This window comes from Acanthochromis polyacanthus, chromosome 9 (assembly GCF_021347895.1).
Source record: "Acanthochromis polyacanthus isolate Apoly-LR-REF ecotype Palm Island chromosome 9, KAUST_Apoly_ChrSc, whole genome shotgun sequence".
Lineage (NCBI taxonomy): Eukaryota > Metazoa > Chordata > Actinopteri > Pomacentridae > Acanthochromis > Acanthochromis polyacanthus.
Window position 1 is genome coordinate 412538 of NC_067121.1, and position 22062 is coordinate 434599.

The window sequence follows — 22062 nt, forward strand, 5'->3', positions numbered from 1 at the left end:
CCTAAACCTAAACTCGCCTATGAAGTGAGATGAAAACAAAAAGAGGTAAAGCAACATGTCTTTGGAGTTATTAAAGTCAGACACACATCAGATGAACAATGTTCTTCCACTGCAGCATAATGAGGAAGAAATAATGTGAGTGGATGAGCTGAAGTTCAGTGGGCGGGGCCATTACCTCTTCACATGATGGCTGAATCCCAAACCGCCCCCTACACACTACCCCTCCGTTTGTGCGTTCCCGCGGAGGGTCCTCCATATTAAGGGCCGTCCCAAATCGCGTAGTGCGGAGGGAGAGTGGACTGTTCAGCCCTTAAATAGCGAGTCTGCATCGATGCTCACTCTGGACAACTTTTTCAGGAAGTGCAACGTCGAAATGGAGGAGGAAACAAACATATCGATGTAAGTTCCACATGTGTCCTTTATTTCTCCCACGCCTTTTTCACACTGACAGAACATCACAAAAAGAGTGGTGAAAAAAGATAAAACAAAAGAAACAAATCTTCTTCTCTGCTGACATTTGATTTAATTGTGCACCCCCTGACACCTTAAAATTTGAACACAACTGACAGAATTCATTTATTCATTTGTTGGATTTGAAATGCCAGATAATAGGATTGGAAAACATGTGAGTGAAAAAAGTGGGATGCTTTCATCTTCTGGAAGCAGCAGCGATCCTTGTTAGTTGCAACCTGTGCCACAGCTCTACAGCCATGCACAGTAGGCGTCTTTGTGTTACCATGGTGATGACATCTTCCATTTTCCGGTGAGGCGACGGGGCGTTCCATTCCTGACGATCGTATTTATACCCTCCCCCTTCAATAATAGGTGCCCTCCACAGCTGCGAGTGTGACTTCTTTTGGAGTGACACTCGGTAGTGGAGGGGGAGTGTGTAGGGGGCGGTTTGGGATTCAGCCGAAGTGTTTTGTTTTTTCAGCTCAGCCAATCAACAACAAGTCACAAATCAGAGTTTCAACAGAGTGTGTGTCCCTCTAGTGGATGTTGTGGAGTTTTCTGTTGTCTTTGCTCCAAAGGTTTTTGTACAGAGTTTTACTGTTTCCTGTCACTGTGGGCCTCAGAGCACAGTAGTACACAGCAGAGTCTGACAGATGAAGCTTCTGGATCTTCAGAGGAACTGATGTCTTGCTGAATTCAGCATCAAATCTGTCTTCCTGGAACTCTGGAGCATTGTCACCTCCATAATCACCACGTCTTAACATGTACTTAGGAAAACTATTAACTTCTTGTTTGTACCAGAACAATGTAGTTTGTCCTGCGTTACTGGTCTCAAAACTACAATCCAGTGTAACTGTGTCTCCTTCAGCAGCAATGACATCTCCTGATGGCTGCATCACTTTGTCTTCTCCTTTACACTCTGGAGAAGAACACAACATGCAGAGGAAGTCATGAATCAATCAAAACTTTTGTTTAACAGAGAACAATCTGCAGCTGTAAAGAGTTTTATTCAAAGTAGAACAGATAGAACTTTGTGATCTTTTTTTTTTAATGAAACTCTGTTCATGTTAAATATGTCACCTACCTCTTATTGTGAGCACAAACAAAGTGACAAACAGACTGAAGTTCACTGACAGCATCTTGAAGATGAAGACAATCTGTCTGTTCTTGGATCAAACTCCACTGTGAAAGTTTGTGTCTTTTCTGTACTTGAGTCCCAGTTTAGCTCCTCCCTTCATCCTTTCCTCCTTCCTCTCACAGCTCTGACTAACAGAGTGTTTGTCTCTGATGATGATCTCATTCATTCTCTCACATATTTATTGATCATCAATCAGTCATCAATCAATGATTGTGTTTTCTAAATGATTTCATGAGTCCTGCTTGTTTTCCCTCTGTTTAAATTTGCAGACTGGATTCTCTTTGGGCTGCACAGTACAGTAGTGGTTAGCACTTTCGCCTTACAGCAAGAAGATCCCTGGTTCAAATCCTGGGGTGGGCCTGGGATCTTTCTGCATGGAGTTTGCATGTTCTCCCTGTGGATGCGTGGGTTTTCTGCGGGCACTCCGGCTTCCTCCCACAGTCCAAAAATATGCTGAGGTTAATTGATTACTCTAAATTGCCTATAGGTGTGATTGTGTGTCTGTATATGCAGCCCTGAGACAGACTGGTGACCTGTCCAGGGTGTCCCCTGCCTTCGCCGAGTCAGCTGAGATAGACTCCAGCACCGCTAGTGAGGATACAGTGGTGTATAGAGAATGGATGGATTCTCTATATTTCACACATGTTCAGTGGTTGATGTCTCTCAGCAGTTAGTTTGGTTGTCAGAGGATTTGTTGTGTGATTGTCTCTCATTTATGGAAACATCTCAGTTTAAACAGAAACTATCCAACAGCAGTTCATTCTGATCATATTGTGTGACAAAATATTAACATCTAAATGTGACTAGTAACTTCTTCCAAAGTGTTCTCCTGTAATTTACACATTAATCATAAGTTTTGTTTGAAAGTGAGATGACATCGTACTGAAAATAAAAGTATTTTTTAAGCAAATGAGGATAATATAAAACTTTATTTATATCTCACTTTTTAGATCCAGTTTGCATCTCAAATGGCTTCACATTGGAAAGTGAAAAGGTCCATTTATCAGTAGATTTATATCAGTGAAATGTTCAACTCTAAATTTCAGCTAAAAGAAAATGGAAACTGATTATGTGACGTTTTAAAAATGTATTTCATGTGTTCTGATCAGAAACATGCAGTTATGAGATCAATACCCAATTTTCCAAGTTTAAAAGCTGAAATGTTTGATGTGATGTTAATGCAGCACCTCTGCAGTCAGGAGGAGGAGACTCATCACATTATCTTCACTTCTAACATTCTTCATCACAACGTTGTCTCAAGAGTGGAGACAGTTTGAATCTGAACGTTGCAAAAATTAACTTTCAAACCCAGACTTATAGTCTTACATCTAACCAAAAAGTCTGTTTGATCTTGTTTTGAGAATAATTTACTATGCAAGAGTAGAATTTATAAAATTATTAATCTTGTTTTAAGAATATTTGTCTTTTAATTCTGACTTTGTTTGTAAATCTTAAATTAATTATCTTACATGCATACTAAGATAAATGACTGTCAAAGGCTCTATTTGATGCCACAGTTTATCTTTTCAGATCATTTTTAGCTGTAAAAACTTGTTTCAAGTCCTCCTAGTAACAATTGATACAACTTGGACTTTGGTGAACTCATTAGAATTATTACAAACACTGATGTTGCACCAACATCAACACATTTATTTCCAAAGCCGTACTAAAGAGTAACATCACATGCTCTATCCATTCATTACTACAGCACAGACAGTAACAGAGCACAGATCACCTCACCACATCTTCATCTTGGTTTCTCATTTCAGTTTTTAAGTGCACTGACATCATCAAGGTTATGTTTAGTCAAAACATAAACACTGCTTTTGAAACTGGCTGGATAGAACAATGTATGATCAATTAACTTTTCAGCATCTCTCCACTCAGTGGCCTGGGCAAGATTAGGTACTGCAGCTTCATAGGTAATCGATCTCTATTCCAACTCACAGTCTCACAAAGCTGTACATGTATCATGTGATACACATTTTCTGCTTATTGAAATGTTTCAAGCAGTTCTATATTTTGAGAAGCAACAAGCACTGCATGTATAAAGCAATATTTGAGAAAGCAATTCAAATAAATGTTCTTGTCAGTGCTAATTCTGTGCACACGTTGAAGTTTAGCATAAATGCAGTCCTGGTTGTGATTTCAGTAGAGTCACAGTTTTTGGGTTTAATGGGGCCCAGATAGCTCAGCTGGTTGTGCAAGTACCCTATGAATGCAGTGATCTGGGTTCAGTTCCAGGTTGTGACCCTTCACTGCATGTCTTGCTAGAAATAAGAAAATTAGAATTTTAAAAAGGAACTATTTGGTCATATTTAGTATTTTTCACTTATTAGTGGGCAGTATCGCCTCTAATTTCAAGTAGTTTCACCTGAAAATCAGCTTTTTCAGCTTATTTAAATATTTTGCATACATGCTTGGGACCTTATTTTAAGATTAAAAAATCTTATTTCAAGATTTCTTATCAAATAAAATTTACTTGCTGCATGGACTGATAATTTCACTAGTTTGAAGTGATTTTTCCTCTCAAATTTAGTGTTTATATCTTACATTTGTGCTACTCTTTTATGCAGTAAACAACCATAGATTTGTAACAGAGTGTGTCTCCCTCTAGTGGATGTTGTTGAGTTTTCTGTTGTCTTTCCTCCAAAGGTTTTTGTACAGAATTTTGCTGTTTCCTGTCACTGTGGGCTTCACAGCACAGGAGTACACAGCAGAGTCAGACAGATGAAGCTTCTGGATCTTCAGAGGAACTGATGTCTTGTTGAGTTCAGCATCAAATCTGTCTTTGTGGAACTCTTCAGCATTATCAGCTCCAGAATAACCACGTCTTAAAATGTACTTTGGAAAACCATTCACTTCTTGTTTGTACCAGAACAAAGTAGATTGTCTTGTGGAACTGCTCTCAAAAGTACAATCCAGTGTAACTGTGTCTCCTTCAGCAGCAATGACATCTCCTGATGGCTGCATCACTTTGTCTTCTCCTTTACACTCTGGAGAAGAACACAACATGTAGAGGAAGTTATGAATCAACAAATTTAATTGATTAATGGAGAATAATCAGAAACTGTAAAGAGTTTTATTGCATGTCGAATAGATGGAACTGTGTGATCCACTAGTTTTTCTCAGTGAAACTCTGTCCATGTTAAATATGTCACCTACCTCTTATTGTGAGCACAAACAAAGTGACAAACAGACTGAAGTTCACTGACAGCATCTTGAAGATGAAGACAATCTGTCTGTTCTTGGATCAAACTCCACTGTGAAAGTTTGTGTCTTTTCTGTACTTGAGTCCCAGTTTAGCTCCTCCCTTCATCCTTTCCTCCTTCCTCTCACAGCTCTGACTAACAGAGTGTTTGTCTCTGATGATGATCTCATTCACTCTCTCACATATTTATTGATCATCAATCAGTCATCAATCAATGATTGTGTTTTCTAAATGATTTCCTGAGTCCTGCTTGTTTTCCATATATTTAAATTTACAGACTGGATTCTCTATATTTCACACATGTTCAGTGGTTGATGTCTCTCAGCAGTTAGTTTGGTTGTCAGAGGATTTGTTGTGTGATTGTCTCTCATTTATAGAAACATCTCAGTTTATACAGAAACTATCCAACAGCAGTTCATTCTGATCATATTGTGTGACAAAATATTAACATCTAAATGTGACTAGTAACTTCTTCCAAAGTGTTCTCCTGTAATTTACACATTAATCATAAGTTTTGTTTGAAACTGAGATGACATCGTACTGAAAATAAAAGTATTTTTTCAGCAAATGATGATAGTATTAAACTTTATTTTTATCTCACTTTTCAGATCCAGTTTGCATCTCAAATGGCTTCACATTGGAAAGTGAAAAGGTCCATTTATCAGTAGATTTATATCAGTGAAATGATCAACTCTAAACTTGAGCTCAAAGAAAATTGAAACTGATTATGTGACGCTTTAAAAATGTATTTCATGTGTTCTTATCAGAAACATGCAGTTATGAGATCAATACCCAATTTTCCAAGTTTAAAAGCTGAAATGTTTGATGTGATGTTAATGCAGCACCTCTGCAGTCAGGAGGAGGAGACTCATCACATTATCTTCACTTCTAACATTCTTCATCACAACGTTGTCTCAAGATTGGAGACAGTTTGAATCTGAACAAACCATAGAAGTGTAACAGAGTGTGTCTCCCTCTAGTGGATGTTGTGGAGTTTTCTGTTGTTTTTGCTCCAAAGGTTTTTGTACAGAGTTTTACTGTTTCCTGTCACTGTGGGCCTCAGAGCACAGTAGTACACAGCAGAGTCAGACAGATGAAGATTCTGGATCTTCAGAGGAACTGATGTCTTGCTGAATTCAGCATCAAATCTGTCTTTCTGGAACTCTGGAGCATTATCTCCAGTTCCATAATTATCTCGTCGTAACATGTACTTTGGAAAGCCATTCACTTCTTGTTTGTACCAGAACAATGCAGTTTGTCCTGTTGTGTAACTGGTCTCAAAAGTACAATCCAGTGTAACTGTGTCTCCTTCAGCAGCAATGACATCTCCTGATGGCTGCATCACTTTGTCTTCTCCTTTACACTCTGGAGAAGAACACAACATGCAGAGAAAAACATGAATCAATTAAGATGATTGATTAAATGAGAGCAATCAGCAGCTGTTAAGAGTTTTATTCCATGTAGAATAGATGGAACTTTGTGATCTACTAGTTTTTCTCAGTGAAACTCTGTTCATGTTAAATATGTCATCTACCTCATATATGAGAGGAAACAAACAGGCTGAAAGAGATGAGTTAAAATGTGACTTACCAGTGAATACATGAAGGAGCAGCACTGGAATGAAGAGCATCATGTTCTAACCAAAAACACTCAGTGATCCTCAAACTGAACTTTGTGGAGTCTGCAGAGTTTGTGATGGAGACAGCTGGGCTCCAACATCTGTACAGGAAGACCCTCCTCCTCATGAAGTCACTGTATGATGGAGTGTGTTGATGTCCAACCCCTTGTTTCATGAGACTCTTGATTTCTCTGTTACACTCATTGGTTTATGGTTAGTTTCAAGGCAGGTCAATGTTTCAATCCAACATTTGCAGAGAGCTGCTTTTACATGACAGTTAAGTCGTATCAAACTTGTGTCAGGTTGAGTTTGGTGTTTCATGTTTCTGTGAGCTGTGGTACTCAGTAGAGTCTGTCAGATGTATCTTCTGGCTGTTTTCCTATTTTAGTACCAAGTCTTAATCTGGACCATTATTCTGTGTCTTCTCAGATTAGACCTGAACAAATCAGCATGTCAGAACTGAGTTGACCCGAATACAACTGGATTAGCATTTACCTGCTTCTTGCCACAGATACTTGATGTCCCAGGAGACTGCAGCTGTTGTTGCACAAACAGTGTCTATGAAAAGCTTTCACCCATCCTGGAGGTTTTCTCCAATTATTGTGGGTCAGCACTGAATCATGATTCATATAGTTTTGACTTTTTGGCTTAAAATGAAAACAGGTTCCAACAAAGTGTCAATAAATAAAAAAAGTAGTCATTTAATAAGTGATTGCATAAGTATTCACCCCCTTCAAATCTGTATTTAGTAGGTGCACATTTGGTTCCAGCTGCAGCATTTAGATTGTGTGGATGGATCTTAATCAGTCTCTGGACACTCCAGTTTTACACTATTCTTCTTTGATGAATCTGTTCCAGTTCTGTCTGGTTGCGTGGCGGTCATGAGTAAACAGTGCCTCTGAAGTCCAGGACCACCATTCTCAGTTGGATTGAACTTTTAGCTTCCTCAAGAGCATTCATCTTGGTGTCTTTAAACCATTCCTCTGCAGCTTTGATTGTTTGCTTTGACTCATCACCTTACTATAAAATGCATTTTCTTCTAAATAACAGTTCTCTTGCAGGTTGTGTTTCAAGAATTCCCTACACTTTAGTGTCTTTATTTTACCCTCCTTACCTTTACAAGGCGTCCATAACCTGCTGCAGAGAAACACCCCCACGTCTTGATGCTGCCACCACCGTGCTTCATGTTGGGATTGTGATAATGTGCAGTGTTTGGAATCCATTAAACATAATGTCCAGTACGATGGTCAAAAAGCTCCATTTGTTCCCACAGTCCTAGTAAATATGTGTTCAAATTGAATATGAGCTTTTATACAACAGTGTCTTTTCTTTGTGACTCTCCCATAAAGTATTGATGCTAAAAGAACAAAAGTGTTGTTGCATGCACAGTCTCTCAGCTGCTGAAGCTTAAAACTACTTCAGATAAGTCATAGGTGTCTCAGTGGCCTCCTTCACTGGTCTCTTTCTTTTCAGTTACTCATTTCAATGTGGAAAAAAACTCTTGTTGCTGTCAGTGGATTGTCTCAGTATCAGTCAATCGGTTCATATCACTGGGGGAAATTTACTTGATCTTTGCTTGAGACACTCGTCTTGTATGTGCTTGTCTGAGGTCGATGAACTGTTCTCTGTTTTATGGCTCACAGTTTGAACTAAAGTGTCAAAGGTGATAATGGTCGTGAACCTTCCACACGAGACTGTACAATGACAACAACACCTTGACTGAAATGACTTATTTTTACCAAGAACTAGACGAAGCATGACTTTCAAACTTTGCTTCAAAGATGAAATGTGCAACTTTTTATATTTTTGGTTGAGTATGAGGTTTACAAATTTTTTTTACAATTTTTTTGAGCTGATGTTTCTTTGACTCAGTCTTCTCTTGTCTCTAGTTAATAAATTATGGTTCACCCGGATGATGCTTAAATTAATGATGAATGTAATGCTTAAATTAATCATTTTAATGTCAGTGATTGCTTTATTTGTTTTATTTTTCATATATTTGATCTTTTCTTTTAGTTTTTGTGTTTTATTTGAAGCTTAATGCAGTGTGTTTGCAGCCTTTGTTTATCTTCTGCTCCTGTCAATCCTCCCACAGTGTTTCATCAGCAGCTGTAACCACAGTGACTGTGAGAAAACAGGAATTTACCTCAATCCATCTGATATGAAGCTGTGCTCTCAATACCACTTCCCTCCTCTTTGAAGAGGAGTCTCATATCTGTGTTCAGGTTTTTGTACAGCCTCTGCTACACTTTGTATCACTGTGTCTCTAGAGCACAGTAGTAGAGAGCTGTGTCTGCCAGGGTTAGCTGATTGATGGTCAATGTAGTTGATGTAACTGTTGTTTGGGATCTATATCGACGATCAGGAATATGTTCATCTGTCCAACTTTTTGCTTTCTTCCAGAGAATAAACTGAGGAGGCTGAAGGTCAGAATTATGTTTGTACCAGTAAAGGATAGGATAATCATACTCTGTCTGATAGTTACATGTGAGTGTGACAGATTCTCCTTCTGTTCCACTGACTACATCTTGTACAGGAGAGATTGTGTCTTCAGCTTTTAGTCCTGGAAAAAGCAGAGAAAATGAAGCCATCAGACTCACATTGTCCATGAGGCTGAGAGGAGAAGACAGTGGAAAATGTCACCTGTACAGTGTTACTCTGTGGACACAAACAGCTCAACTGGAGCTCAGATCACAACTAGATTGTGCACAACTTGATGACAAAGACAGAATATTGAGTGATTTCAACTGTGAACATGAACACAGCAGGTTAAAGAGAAATTCATGTGTTCATAAACTCACCTATGAAGTGAGATGAAAACAAAAAGAGGTAAAGCAACATGTCTTTGGAGTTATTAAAGTCAGACACACATCAGATGAACAATGTTCTTCCACTGCAGCACAATGAGGAAGAAATAATGTGAGTGGATGAGCTGAAGTTCAGTGGGCGGGGCCATTACCTCTTGACATCATTTTTTCAACTCAATTCAGCCAATCAAATTGTTTTGTGTTTCCACAGCAGCTCTGTCTCTGATCTTTGCTGCTTCATTTCTCTGTTGTCTTTGTCATCAGTCCAACAAGTCACAAATCAGAGCTTTAACAGAGTGTGTCTCCCTCTAGTGGATGTTGTGGAGTTTTCTGTTGTCTTTGCTCCAAAGGTTTTTGTACAGAGTTTTACTGTTTCCTGTCACTGTGGGCTTCAGAGCACAGTAGTACACAGCAGAGTCTGACAGCTGAAGCTTCTGGATCTTCAGAGGAACTGATGTCTTGTTGAGTTCAGCATCAAATCTGTTTTTCTGGAACTCGGGAGCATTATCTCCACTTCCATAAGTATCACGTTTTAAGATGTACTCTGGAAAGCCATTTACTTCTTGTTTGTACCAGAATAAAGTAGGTTGTGCTGTGGAACTCGTCTCAAAAGTACAATCCAGTGTAACTGTGTCTTCTTCAGCAGCAATGACATCTCCTGATGGCTGCATCACTTTGTCTTCTCCTTTACACTCTGAAGAAGAACACAACATGCAGAGAAAGAAATGAATCAATAAAGATGAGTGATTAATAGAGGACAATCAGCAGCTGTTAATAGATAGAACTTTGTGATTTACGAGCTCTGACTTCTGTTCATGTTAAATATGTCACCTACCTCTTATTGTGAGCACAAACAAAGTGACAAACAGACTGAAGTTCACTGACAGCATCTTGAAGATGAAGACAATCTGTCTGTTCTTGGATCAAACTCCACTGTGAAAGTTTGTGTCTTTTCTGTACTTGAGTCCCAGTTTAGCTCCTCCCTTCATCCTTTCCTCCTTCCTCTCACAGCTCTGACTAACAGAGTGTTTGTCTCTGCTGATGATCTCATTCACTCTCTGACTTAAGATCATTGGAGGAGAGTAACATGTACAACTGTGTGTCGTCTGCATACAAATGTTTCCTGACAGCATCACCAAGTAGATTCATGTATATGTTAATGTAAAGATGTTCCAGGACAGAACCTTCCAGACCTCCAGGGTCCAGTAGTTGTCTTGTCTGAAAAACACATCAGAACAGAAAAGAGGATCAAAGCCACTCAGAGATCAAATGTCCCAAATGATCAAACAGCTTCAACATAGGAGACATGTTCATTTTTTGACCCATCAGTGGAAAAAAACTATTGAACAATAGTGATATTTAGGCTCCTGAAAATTATTTTCAACATCTAAATACAGTCTTTTGTCACCTTTGAATCAGTGATTGAGGTTTGACAGTTCAGTAAAATTTGCTGTTCCAACTATTATAATCCGATAGAAAACATTTTACTGTTTAGATTTGTCAGCAAAGTGATGTGGATTAATTTGTAGGACCACATAAAGTGTTATAGTTAGACATACTTATATTCCTATCAAATGTTGAACTTACACGCTGTTAACATGTTGTCTTCATGTGTAAATTTTAAAACATACGGCTTTTAATTGCCTCATCAAACGTCCAAACACATGATTTAAAATGAACACTAAAGCATGACAGTGATGATAATTCAACACATATTGGGTTCATTGCATTGACAGAATGTCTTAAAGACTGGTTACAACATCTCTGTTGGACTTAATGTCAAGTTTGTGTTTGTGGCGGTGGGCGTGCAGAGCTCAGCTGCAGGAGAGAGAGGTGTAGAGGAGGGCGTGTGGAAGCAGCGTCAGGTTAATTGACGCAGGTGTTATTGATCAGACTCACCTGATTCTCTCTGCAGTAGCAGGCTGGAGCAGAGGACAAAAGGCACACGGACAGAAAGGACGAGAGAGGAGACGCACGGGTGGAGGACAGTGGACAGGACAAGGTCCGGTGGAGCGCCGGGCTGAAGAAGAAACTGTTTAATTACATTGGTGACGGTGCGGTGAATAAAAACTCTGGCTGTATCGCCAGACTGCCTTGGTTATTGTGCTGAGTGGACCCACAGACAGGTCATCTGTTACAGTGTTGTTTTCCCATCTTCACTGTAGTTGGACCTTGGATGGGTGACAGATTATTGGAAACAAGAGATATCATCAGATGAGATCAAATAAATGATGTATCTGATGGTAGATAGTAGCTGCTTCAACATGTGGGTCAGTTTGTGTCAAGTCAGAAAGAATGAAGGAAATTTGTCTCTTTGCCATCACTGATTTTGATCAAAGTGATTTATTTTTTCTCTTTTCCAATTAGAACAACTTTAAGGGATTGGTTTCTGTAGAAATATAACTTGGTGAGGACACAGACAAAATTATTTCTTTCTACTTCTGCAGAGGTCGTATTTTGAATTTTTGGCATTTGACAATAGAAATAAGTGCAAAACATTCAAAGGAGAGTAATATTGGTGCTCCAGAAACTTCATGTTAGAGTGTAATTATAAATGTCTCCATATGTCCTACGAGAGGTCTGTTGTCAACTTTGCATCTTTTCAAGAGGTCTCTAACATCAGTAGAATTCCATGTGCGGCAACTATTACAAGCCAACATTTGAGTTCTTTGCTGTGTTAACATGGAAAAATGATGAACTAAAGTAGTTGTAAGATGAAACAATCTGGTGTGCAGAGCTCTGTAGATATTGATACTATATTTACAAATGTAGATGTTGCTTCCATGTTGTCTTAACAACACGAGCCTTATTGTGTCTTCCCGAATGTTCACACACATAAAGTTTAAACAGAATACTGAATATAGAAACTGATAATTCAACACACATCAGATTAATCCTTCCTGAAAGGATTCATGTTCCATTTGAACCAAAGATAAATTAAAATGTCTGATCTCAACTGATTCATTTCTCTGTTCTCTTTGTCATCAGTCCAACAAGTCACAAATCAGAGCTTTAACAGAGTGTGTCTCCCTCTAGTGGATGTTGTGGAGTTTTCTGTTGTCTTTGCTCCAAAGGTTTTTGTACAGAGTTTTACTGTTTCCTGTCACTGTGGGCTTCACAGCACAGTAGTACACAGCAGAGTCTGTCACTGCAGCAGAGGAGATCTTCATACTGATTTGGTTTTTATCAGCACTCACAGAAACAGACATTCTAGCTTTTGTTTGATTCTGTGATCCCAAGTGAAAAATGAGGAACTCTGGAGGTTTTCCTGGATGTTGTTGGTACCAGTAAAATTCATCACCACCAGTAGCTTGTTGGGAGTATGTGTAGGTCAGAGTCACAGTGCTGCCTTCTAAACTGGACTCTTCATTCTTCACTGCAGTCAGTTGTTGACAGTTGAAACCTAAATGAAGATAAAAATGTTGTTAATGACCAACATTTATCTCTGTGAGCAATTGTTTCAGTGTTTTTTTTGGAAGCAGATCCTTTCCAGACATTTCTTCTTCCTGCTTTAACCTACCTTTCAGTGTGATCACAAACAAAGGAAACATGACACAGTAATGCAGTGACAGCATCTTCCACACACTATCTGTTATGTTTGGTTTACAGACTGAATGTATGTGACAGTGGGAGTCCTTTTCTGTTCTGCTCTTTGACAGAGTTGCTCCTCCCTCAACATGTTCCTCCTCTCATATCACTGGATGTTCTCAACACCAAAACCACTCCTGAAGATATTTCACAGCTTTAGACACAAACACATGAAACTCAGTAATTCTTTTAGATTTCCTGTTGCATTGCTTTTAAACCACTTTCAAGACTCACCATTTTATTTCTTATGGTCATTGATTGGAAACCCAAACTCTTCCTCCTACTTTCTCAGAAGATGATGGGTGAAGCTTCAACAGTAAAATCCTTTTTGGGTCAAGATTTTCTCCTCCAGTGATGGAGAGTGGGGCGTGAGATGGACAGGTGGACTTTTGCTGCATTTGTAGTATTGTGGTCATTATACTGGACCGTCATGATGAAGAGGGAGTTGAGCCGGGAGGCAAAGTTCTCAACATACCACTCAATCTACATTCCAACCATCATCTCTGGTGTAGGATCGACCAGCCATTATCAGCAGTGGAACATGACAAGAACAGATTTAACACCTTCACAGCCACAGTGGAGACGAGGCTCCCCTTTTGATCAGCGAAGCAAGAGGGACACCAGGACACCATGCCAGATGTGGGACATGTCTGGCATGGATGTGAGAAGAACCAAGTCAGCAGGAAGCGAGGCCGAGAGCTGACTTTAAAGGATTCCCCCCAATACAGACCTCCAGGATGTGTATTGGACCTGTCTTAGCAAGAGACTGGCTCAAAACACCCAAGTACCACCAAGCCTTCAAAGGAACCAAATTGAGGGCAATAAAATTCTGACTGATTCCTGAATCACAGAAGAGGGGAAGCTCAGAAACCTGGAGAAACACTTCAAAGACATTCCATTCACAAACAAAGGAACTCTGGACTCACCTCAAAGCTAACAAAGACAATCATCTCCCAATTCTTTACAAAACTCCCTTTATGTACATCCATTTCACCAAACAAGGGAACTTTTCAATGACTTTGTGATTAATCTACCTCTTGCCTTACTTTTAATATTTTATTCCTCCTGATTAGTATCAATGTCATAATTTTAACATGTCTGCCGATCACATATGAGCATGTTTGGTGTCATTTTAATCAGCTATCTATCAGTAATGCTCCTAGAAAAACCATGTTCACCAAATTTCAATATTTTTGAAAGTTACAGAAATTACCTGAAAATGTAACTCTGTGAGGGACATCTGGACATCAGGCCCCACTGACAGGGGATGTACCAGACCCCTGCTGAGTTAATGATATGCAAAGGCACCCCTTTAAAAGACCACATCTGAAACCACCATTTTGAGTCCTCCTGAATTTTGTGAGTTCTTTTGAGTTCTCCTGAAAGCACCACTCTGAGTTCTCCTGAGTTCTCCTGAATTTTGAAGTCGACCTTGCTATCCATCACTCTGAGGCTCCACTCTGTCCACCGTTGTTCCGACCCACATCAACCAAGGCTGACCGATCATCATCACGGCACGCAAGTACCTTTCAGTCACTGGAACTTGGTGCAACTTTCTCAAATTATCTTTTCAAAGATAAAATTTACAGGCTAACAAATAAGCCTACTATCAAATTGACGGCTTCTTTCAGGTGTGGTCTATTTATCCCTTTTCCCTCAGAACTCCATATTTCAATTGTAATATTAATCCCAGTGTTACGTTGAAATATTGTGTTCTCTTCCTTCCCTTTTCCCATCATTCACATCTCACCATCTTATTCGTTTTGTGTTGTCGTTGTTCATCTTAATGTGTGTTATTGTTGTTGTTATTGTTTAGTTTAGTTTAATAAATGTACATAAATATAAGTTCAGTGCCTCAATTGTTTTGTTGTTCACATCTTGGTCCCTAACTTGTATAGATTCCAGCTACCTCAATTTTATACATAACCTTTCAAGCTAAATAATTCCCCTTATGATTCCTGAAACTCTTCTTGACAGCACAACAAGAAGTGTTTCATCTGCTATTTATTAGATTTGTCTAATTTAAATACTTCGCTGGTCGAATATCAGGTAGACTATATAATAATTCTGTACACTGCAAAAACTGAAATCTAAGTAAGATTAAATATCTCAAATTAGGGTGATATTTGCTTATTTTTTGTCTGATAAGATAATTTTTCTCACTACGCAGATTTTATGTAAGAGTGTTTTACTTGTTTTAAGTGTTTTGGTCCTAAATTATCTTAGTAAGATATTACAGCTTGTTACTGAGATTTTATGGCTTATATTGAGTAATACATGCTTGAAACTAGAATATTAACTGTTACAAAGCTGCTTCATCAACATCCACAAGTACAAAACTTCTTTTTCAAAGTCATAATTTCTTATTTCAAGCATGAAATAAGAAATCATGACTTTGACACGACTGTATCCCTCCAAATAATTAAAACACATCACAGCCAAATGAAATCTACTGTTTAGTTATCTATGCAACAATAAAAATATCCATCCATCCATTCTCTATACACCTCTTTATCCTCACTAGGGTCGCGGGGGTGCTGGAGCCTATCCCAGCTGACTTGAGTGAAGGCAGGGGACACCCTGGACAGGTCGCCAGTCTGTCACAGGGCTACATATACAGAAAACAATCACACTCACATTCACACCTACGGACAATTTAGAGTAACCAATTAACCTCAGCATATTTTTGGACTGTGGGAGGAAGCCGTAGTGCCCCGAGAAAACCCATGCATGCACAGGGAGAACATGCAAACTCCATGCAGAAAGATCCCAGGCCCACCCCAGGATTTGAACCGGGACGTTCTTGCTGCAGGCGAAAGTGCTAACCACTACGCCGCTGAGCAGCCACAATAAAAATATGTACTTAAATATTAGTACAGTTGGAACAGTACTGTAAACTGATAGTTAATATTTAAACATTTAACATGGAACATTCAAACAATTTCAATCAGAAATAGTTCATGTACATTCAGATAAGTGCTTCCAAATTACAGGGCAGCTTTAAAAGCATGTGACATCTGGGGAGCACTGCGAGTTATTTTTCACTGTTGCATAATTCTATTACATCCGCAAGATGATATTTTACCTGTACAAAGGTATGACTCTTGCTGCTGATTGTGTAATGAGAGGTATAATCCACCAGCTTTTCAGCATCCACTGACTCAGTAGCCTTTGCAAGGTATGGGACCTGAACTTGATATGCGATGACTTTTCTATCAAAGTGTATAGTTTGAAATAGTTGGTATTACAAACAATAAAGCAGAGAATCAACAAGACATACATTTTTGACTCATCCACATTCTGGCATATTACCAATCACTATGTATGCAAGGATCATTGATTTCTGAATTATGCAAGTATTGCCATTTATTACAATTATTAAACCTGTATTTTGGATTTACGTTTGCTAGGGTCTCATGCAAATGATCTTAGTGTATGTAGCGCTTGCTCTCTTTATACTATAGAAGAGCAAGGCCCTGGGTCCTTGATAACCAAGCTGTTATATCATATCCCTTTGTCACACTAAGAGTAAATACACAATACTCAAATAATTAAAATAGCAAACATTTATAAAGAACTGATTTTTTGGAAAAATAATAAAATAAAATGAAAATCAACCAATATGTCACATTCACATATACATATGGGCCCTTTATGTGTACCAAAGTAAACTAAACCCGGCAAAAAAATAAAAGCAAAGTTCAGGCCTGATTCCAGGGGTAGGCTCCAGTCCTCCGCTCCTCTCAGCATACGTCAGTAGGTAGAAAGCTCCTCGCCAATGTCCGTCCTCCTGCACTTGACTCCTCTTGTCGCCCAAGAGAATAACAAAAGGCGGCTCACACGTCCTTGCTGTGCTAGTAAGGCTAACAGCTAGCCACTGCGTTCCGTGCGTCAGTCCGACGACACAGTTCATACTACACGGACGGAAAAACGGACGAGCCGACGTCAGGTGGACGGTCGGACAGTGTTCTTCTCCTCCATGTAGCCGTTACTTTTACTACAAAGCTCACCACTGTCTGCTTTGCCTTTTTCTCTTGACTTTTCGTCTGCTTTCTTCCTCGTCCGCTTTCCTCCTCGTCCGCTCTCTTCTCACTTCTTCTTCTCTCACTCCTCCCCGGACCGCTCGATCCCCCTGCTGGCCATTTCCGAAAACTACACCAGTCTTCCCAAATTAACTGCAACATAACTGTTTACACACAGAACATGTTTAACAACACTTACCAAATAAATTTACGCTGTAGAAATTAAAATAACACACAATTTGTAAACATAAATAAAACATTGAACATTTTTGAATACCTGTTCTTTCATATAATGAACAATGAAACTTAGAGTGTTACATGTATTACAGACCTCTATTTCATCTTTGTACAGAACAACCTGCAATGCATTTGGTATCTCTGAAAATCAGAGACACAATTTTAAATGGGAGCCATCAACAAGTTTTCAAAAATGATTTTTAAGTCCTACAGGAAGGTAAAATTTCTTCTGCAGTCTCCGAAAGAGATGGGAAAATTACGTAAAACAACGGCCTGTTGACCACATTATCTAGCAGCATAGGGGACTTCTATGAATTAAGATTTTTTTTAAATGTTTTTTATTCGTATTTATAATGTAATTTATGGAATTAAGTGCATGCAGTAATATTTTTTTCAATATACTGTATGAATTTCAAATTATGACTGCATTAGTTCAAACATTCTCCCCTCGTACAACATGTATGCCTCCCCCATTTTATGACATGGTACATTCCAAATGGAACGGCCAGAAAGAGTCCGACAACTGGAGTCTGCAGTGGGTCAGTTGCAGCAGGCTGCCTGTGCACAATTCTGCCGTTTGCAAGACTGTTGGAAATCCTATAAACTGACTACGCCACGGATGAAACTCGAAATGCTTTTTCAGGCATGGATCCTACAACAGTTGCAGTATTGAAAGGTAATGTTAATTTGCTTTTACATGTCTTTGCATGGTCAGCTAATTGTGAAGTTAGCTAAGTCCTCACATGCTAGTTTGAACAAACTGACCTTCTAGCCAAATGTGGGCTAGAAACAGTGAACAGCTACACGAAAAGTCTTGCCGTAAAAATAGTTTATATTATTTTATTGTCAGAAACAGAAGGAACAACTTTTAGGCAGCTATTAACTTTAGCTTTCGCATGTTTTGTGTTGCACGTTAGAATGGTTGCGGAGGGTTGGTAGGGGAGGCGCGCGCGGCTGGGTTCAAAATCATGGTTAGACTTTAGCTAAATGTAGATATATGTTCCTGCTTAAGCTGTGCTTCTGTGCTGCCACCACTGACTTAACCAGGTTATGACCTCATACTGTATATTTACAGTGTGATTGTATGTGTTTTTCAGCTGCTAATATTAGCACAGAATTGCTTCCCAGTCTGTCTAAGGTGGACTTGCGTGACCTCTTTCCGGGGCCTGAGCACTTTTTCCGAAGGAAAGCCATTTGGAGGACCACTCATGGTGAAAATGAGGTGATATCCGATTTTAACGTTGTGTGGACATTAAACTATGCTGTGATTTACAATTTCAGTGAAACTGTCATGCTCTGTGTCTTTTGTTCCCTGTTCGTTTTTCTGTTTTATTTTGTAGTGTCTATTCTTCCTAACTTTCTCTAGTCTTCCTATTTGTTCTTTGCTACCTGTTTGGTTGTAACTGCATTTTGGCCCAATCCTGCAAAACCTGACAGAAACATTTCCTTTTTGGTGTTGTTGCTTGTAGTGCACTACTTACAATTACTGTGAGATCAATTTTTGTGTTTTTCAGTGTGAAGAACTGGAGCAGCCTCACCCAGGCACCTCCTCTGGAACTTATGATGGTGCCACAATTCCAACTACCCCAAACGCTTTGTCCACTCCTTCTTCCTTCCCTGCACCTGTCCCCTCTTCAAAGCCAGGAGACAGTGCCAGCAGAACTGTACAGCTTCAAAGTCCACAATATGTTGTATACACAGACACAGAGCTGGAGCTGTCAAGAACCACCTTTTTTGAAAAACAGCGTGCTGGACAAGAAGAAGACTTCACACTCTCCAAAGAGCTTCGCTGTCGCATAATAAGGAACACAGTAACAAGCATGATCGCCATAAAGAGAGCTGCAGGCGATGACTTCCGATATCCAAGTAGCCGTGAGCTAACTGCGATGGCTCAGCGTCTCATTGTATACTACCCAATGCTGCGGGACAGGTCTGCAGCCAGTGGAGCTGAGTGGGTAGGAGGATATGCTTTATTCGGGATCGGAGCTTTTATGCGGTAATTTCATTACGATCAATGTGATTTTTATGTTCCATGTTTTTGTCAGGAATCTGTGAAGAAGCAGCTTTTGAGAAGGGTCCAAAATGTGACAACCCCCAAAAAGAAGCAGGGAGCAACTCCTTCAAGAAAGAGGCGACTGGCCATCAGCTTTGAGAGCAGCAGCCATGGGTCACCCACTGATGACAGCGGGTCCAATGCTTCAACTTTGAGCTTGGAAACATCACCGCAGTCTGGAGGCACTTCCCTGGAGGCTGAACAGGTGGATGGTAAGAACACATACTGAGATTGTGTTTTTGTATTAAAATTGCTACAAGTATTGAAAAGGGGGAGTGCCTTTAAGGTATTAATCATTAATCATCAAGATTATCTTTTCATGGTAGCAGCTTTAGCTCAGTCTGGTTCTGGTGGATCAGCTGGAAAGAGCAGAGAGAAAGAGAGAGAATACTCCTGCTGACTTAAGACTTCAGACTCGTAACTATTACTTCACTGGAATACGCTAAAGAAATATTGTATTTTATTATCAATGTAGCAGTACTACGTTATGATTTATTGCTCTCGTTATTAATAATTGGGGCACCACCCTAGATCTCTAGGGAAAAATATTAATTTTACTAAAAAAAATTAATATTCATAAAAATTTTGATCAATCTCATATCAAAAAGTCTTGAATCCTCGGTTAAATTGACCACATTCTACACAAAGAAACACAAGGCTGTAGTTTGATCTAAAATGAGGTATTTATTAACTATTCTATGAAAATAATGACAAGTGAACTATGTACAATGTAGATATGGTGTGTGTGTGTGTGTGTGTGTGTGTGCGTGCGTGCTTGTGTGAGGGATGTGGAAGTAGGTGTGAGAGAGAAGGAAATATGGTGAGGATTAGCCAGAGCTAACCTGACGAGGTAACCGGTAATTTGGATTAAGAATTCTAATGATTTGTAAAAGAATAAATTGATGAAGTGAATTAATTGACCAAGCGGTTAGTACATCACCCATAGAATGGAATCAGAGCAAACTCAGCTGGAGTTATTGAAGTGAACCGTCATGGGCTGGGACGTGCAGGGCCTTCAGATTAGCCGCACAACCGTCTGGACTGGCAGGTTCGGAGCGGTGTGTTCGCCAGTCTAGCCTTTTTTAACCCTTGCCTCAGGTTAAAATTGGTCCAGCTCTCCGTTTAAAGGGTTAGATTCTATCTGCCTATTAGTATTTTCACCTAACAGGTTTCAGCAGAATAAATTAAGCTGGAATCGAGAGACACTCGCCCAGGTTCTAACTGCCTTGCATCCGAATGTCTCACCCCTCTTATCTGATAAATGCTATCCCACCAAGCAGCTTTTCTAAGTAGTAGAATTGATCTATCATTCACATTCGTTATCGGTCAGCTGCTCTCATAAGGACTTGCCTGCACTTGGTGCTATTCCTGGGTTCGTTTTAGAGGTTTGGAAAGAACTAACCTCAGGGGTAATGTTTAAACACTCTCACCTTGGACTAAGTAACCTTTGAGAACCATTGGTTTGAATGCACACAATCAACTTAACTTTTTACCACTATGCAGATTTCCAGTGATTTATAATAATTTCATTAGGCTTCTCTTTAAATGCAATACAGCTTTTTATTAAGCAAATTTTAGCAAGAGCACAGCATCAATTCATGATTAAAACAATTAATTATTTCTGATTAAAAATGAGACTAAAGTAAATAAATTGAGCGTACCTGACAATCTTCTCTAATTATTAAATTTAGGAGAGAGAGCGAACAGCGTGGCCACTACCGTATCACTCGGTCTTGTCTTGCGTCTGGGAAAAGCACTCAGTTGTCCGGAGGACTCGGTACGATGTCTTCTTCGTGGACAAAAGGATCTTATCCCTCGGCAGGGGGGAGCGGAGGAGTCCCGTAAGCCAATCGTGGTCTGGCAGTTATCTCTGGAATTGGCTGGAACGTTAGTGCTTACGCCCCAGCTGTCTTCTCTGTGGTATGGTGGTGATGGAAAACCCTCGTCTGTTCAGGCTGTAGTGGGTCACTGGTTTCCCAGCCCCGGGGAGGGGAACAGCCCGGTGCTGTTGCCTCCTTTGCCTCTTCGGGTGTAGTCGGATCTTCCCTCTATTGGTTTCTTCTGGATAACTTCAGAACCTCTTAGGACTCTCCGTTTGGCAGAGTGTGGTCTTCGCTTGTTGAACAAAGTCAGAAAAAGACTTTGCTTCCAACGATGTCCTCAGCGATCTCTGGAGCCTAAGTCCCGCGTCGTCTTCCCGTCTCTCGGGCAAAAGAGGAAGGTGAAGATTCTTCAGAACTCTGGCCAAGTTCCCTTTGCTGCTCTTCTTAGCGGCTCCGGCGAACAACTCCCAAAAAATGTCTCTGCTCTCCTATTCTTATACTTTCTCTAGACACACAAAACTGGCTAGGTACGCCCTCTGACACCGTCTAACTTATGCAATCAACTTTGTCATCACATACAACAGTAATACAGAAGTCATGTTGTTACAGCAACTACACAGTGTCCACATTCTGTTTAACACACACACATTTCAGCCCCACCCTTTGGGTTTTCCCAAACTGTCCCTTTTTTTCTGCAGGAGGCCTGCCATATGCTCATTGTGGGCTGCCGAGGTCACCGGTGCGACTGTTGTTTACTGTCACTTCTGCTTTCCTAAAGGGCCTGGACACACACAAAGCCTAATGAGGCCTGTACGCCACACAGAGCCTAAAACAAGGATTACTACACACAGAAATCACCTTCTTATAATCATTTCTTCTCATCTGAAACAAATAAATCATCTGAATCAATTCATTTTAAATCAAATCCAACACTTCAAAAAATATATAATGTATTTTAGCAAGCACAATTATATGGTTAACTTATAATGTTTCTTCTTAAGATCTTTATTTGTCTGCTTCAAAACCTTTGTTACCTTAGGGCTTTAATGAGCCTGAGTCCTCTCTGAGACCTCAACATCTGCATCTTACTTGACAGGTGTGTCGTCGTTATG

The 22062-nt window shown here is 39.7% G+C and overlaps 2 long non-coding RNA genes across 4 annotated transcripts in view; one reads left to right on the forward strand and one right to left on the reverse strand.

Annotated features, from left to right (window-relative positions):
* Positions 1 to 400: 400 nt before the first annotated feature.
* The window catches only part of LOC127535604 (uncharacterized), a 171447-nt gene continuing 149785 nt past the window's right edge, over positions 401 to 22062 (reverse strand). For all 3 annotated transcript variants that reach the window (XR_007944482.1, XR_007944481.1, XR_007944483.1), the window contains exon 2: positions 401 to 689. This is a non-coding gene — a long non-coding RNA (uncharacterized LOC127535604). The remainder of the gene's footprint in view (positions 690 to 22062) is intronic.
* Positions 17623 to 19331, forward strand: LOC127535584 (uncharacterized). Its single transcript, XR_007944452.1, has 4 exons — positions 17623 to 17750; positions 18172 to 18296; positions 18589 to 19029; positions 19120 to 19331. It is a non-coding gene; the product is annotated as an uncharacterized LOC127535584 (long non-coding RNA).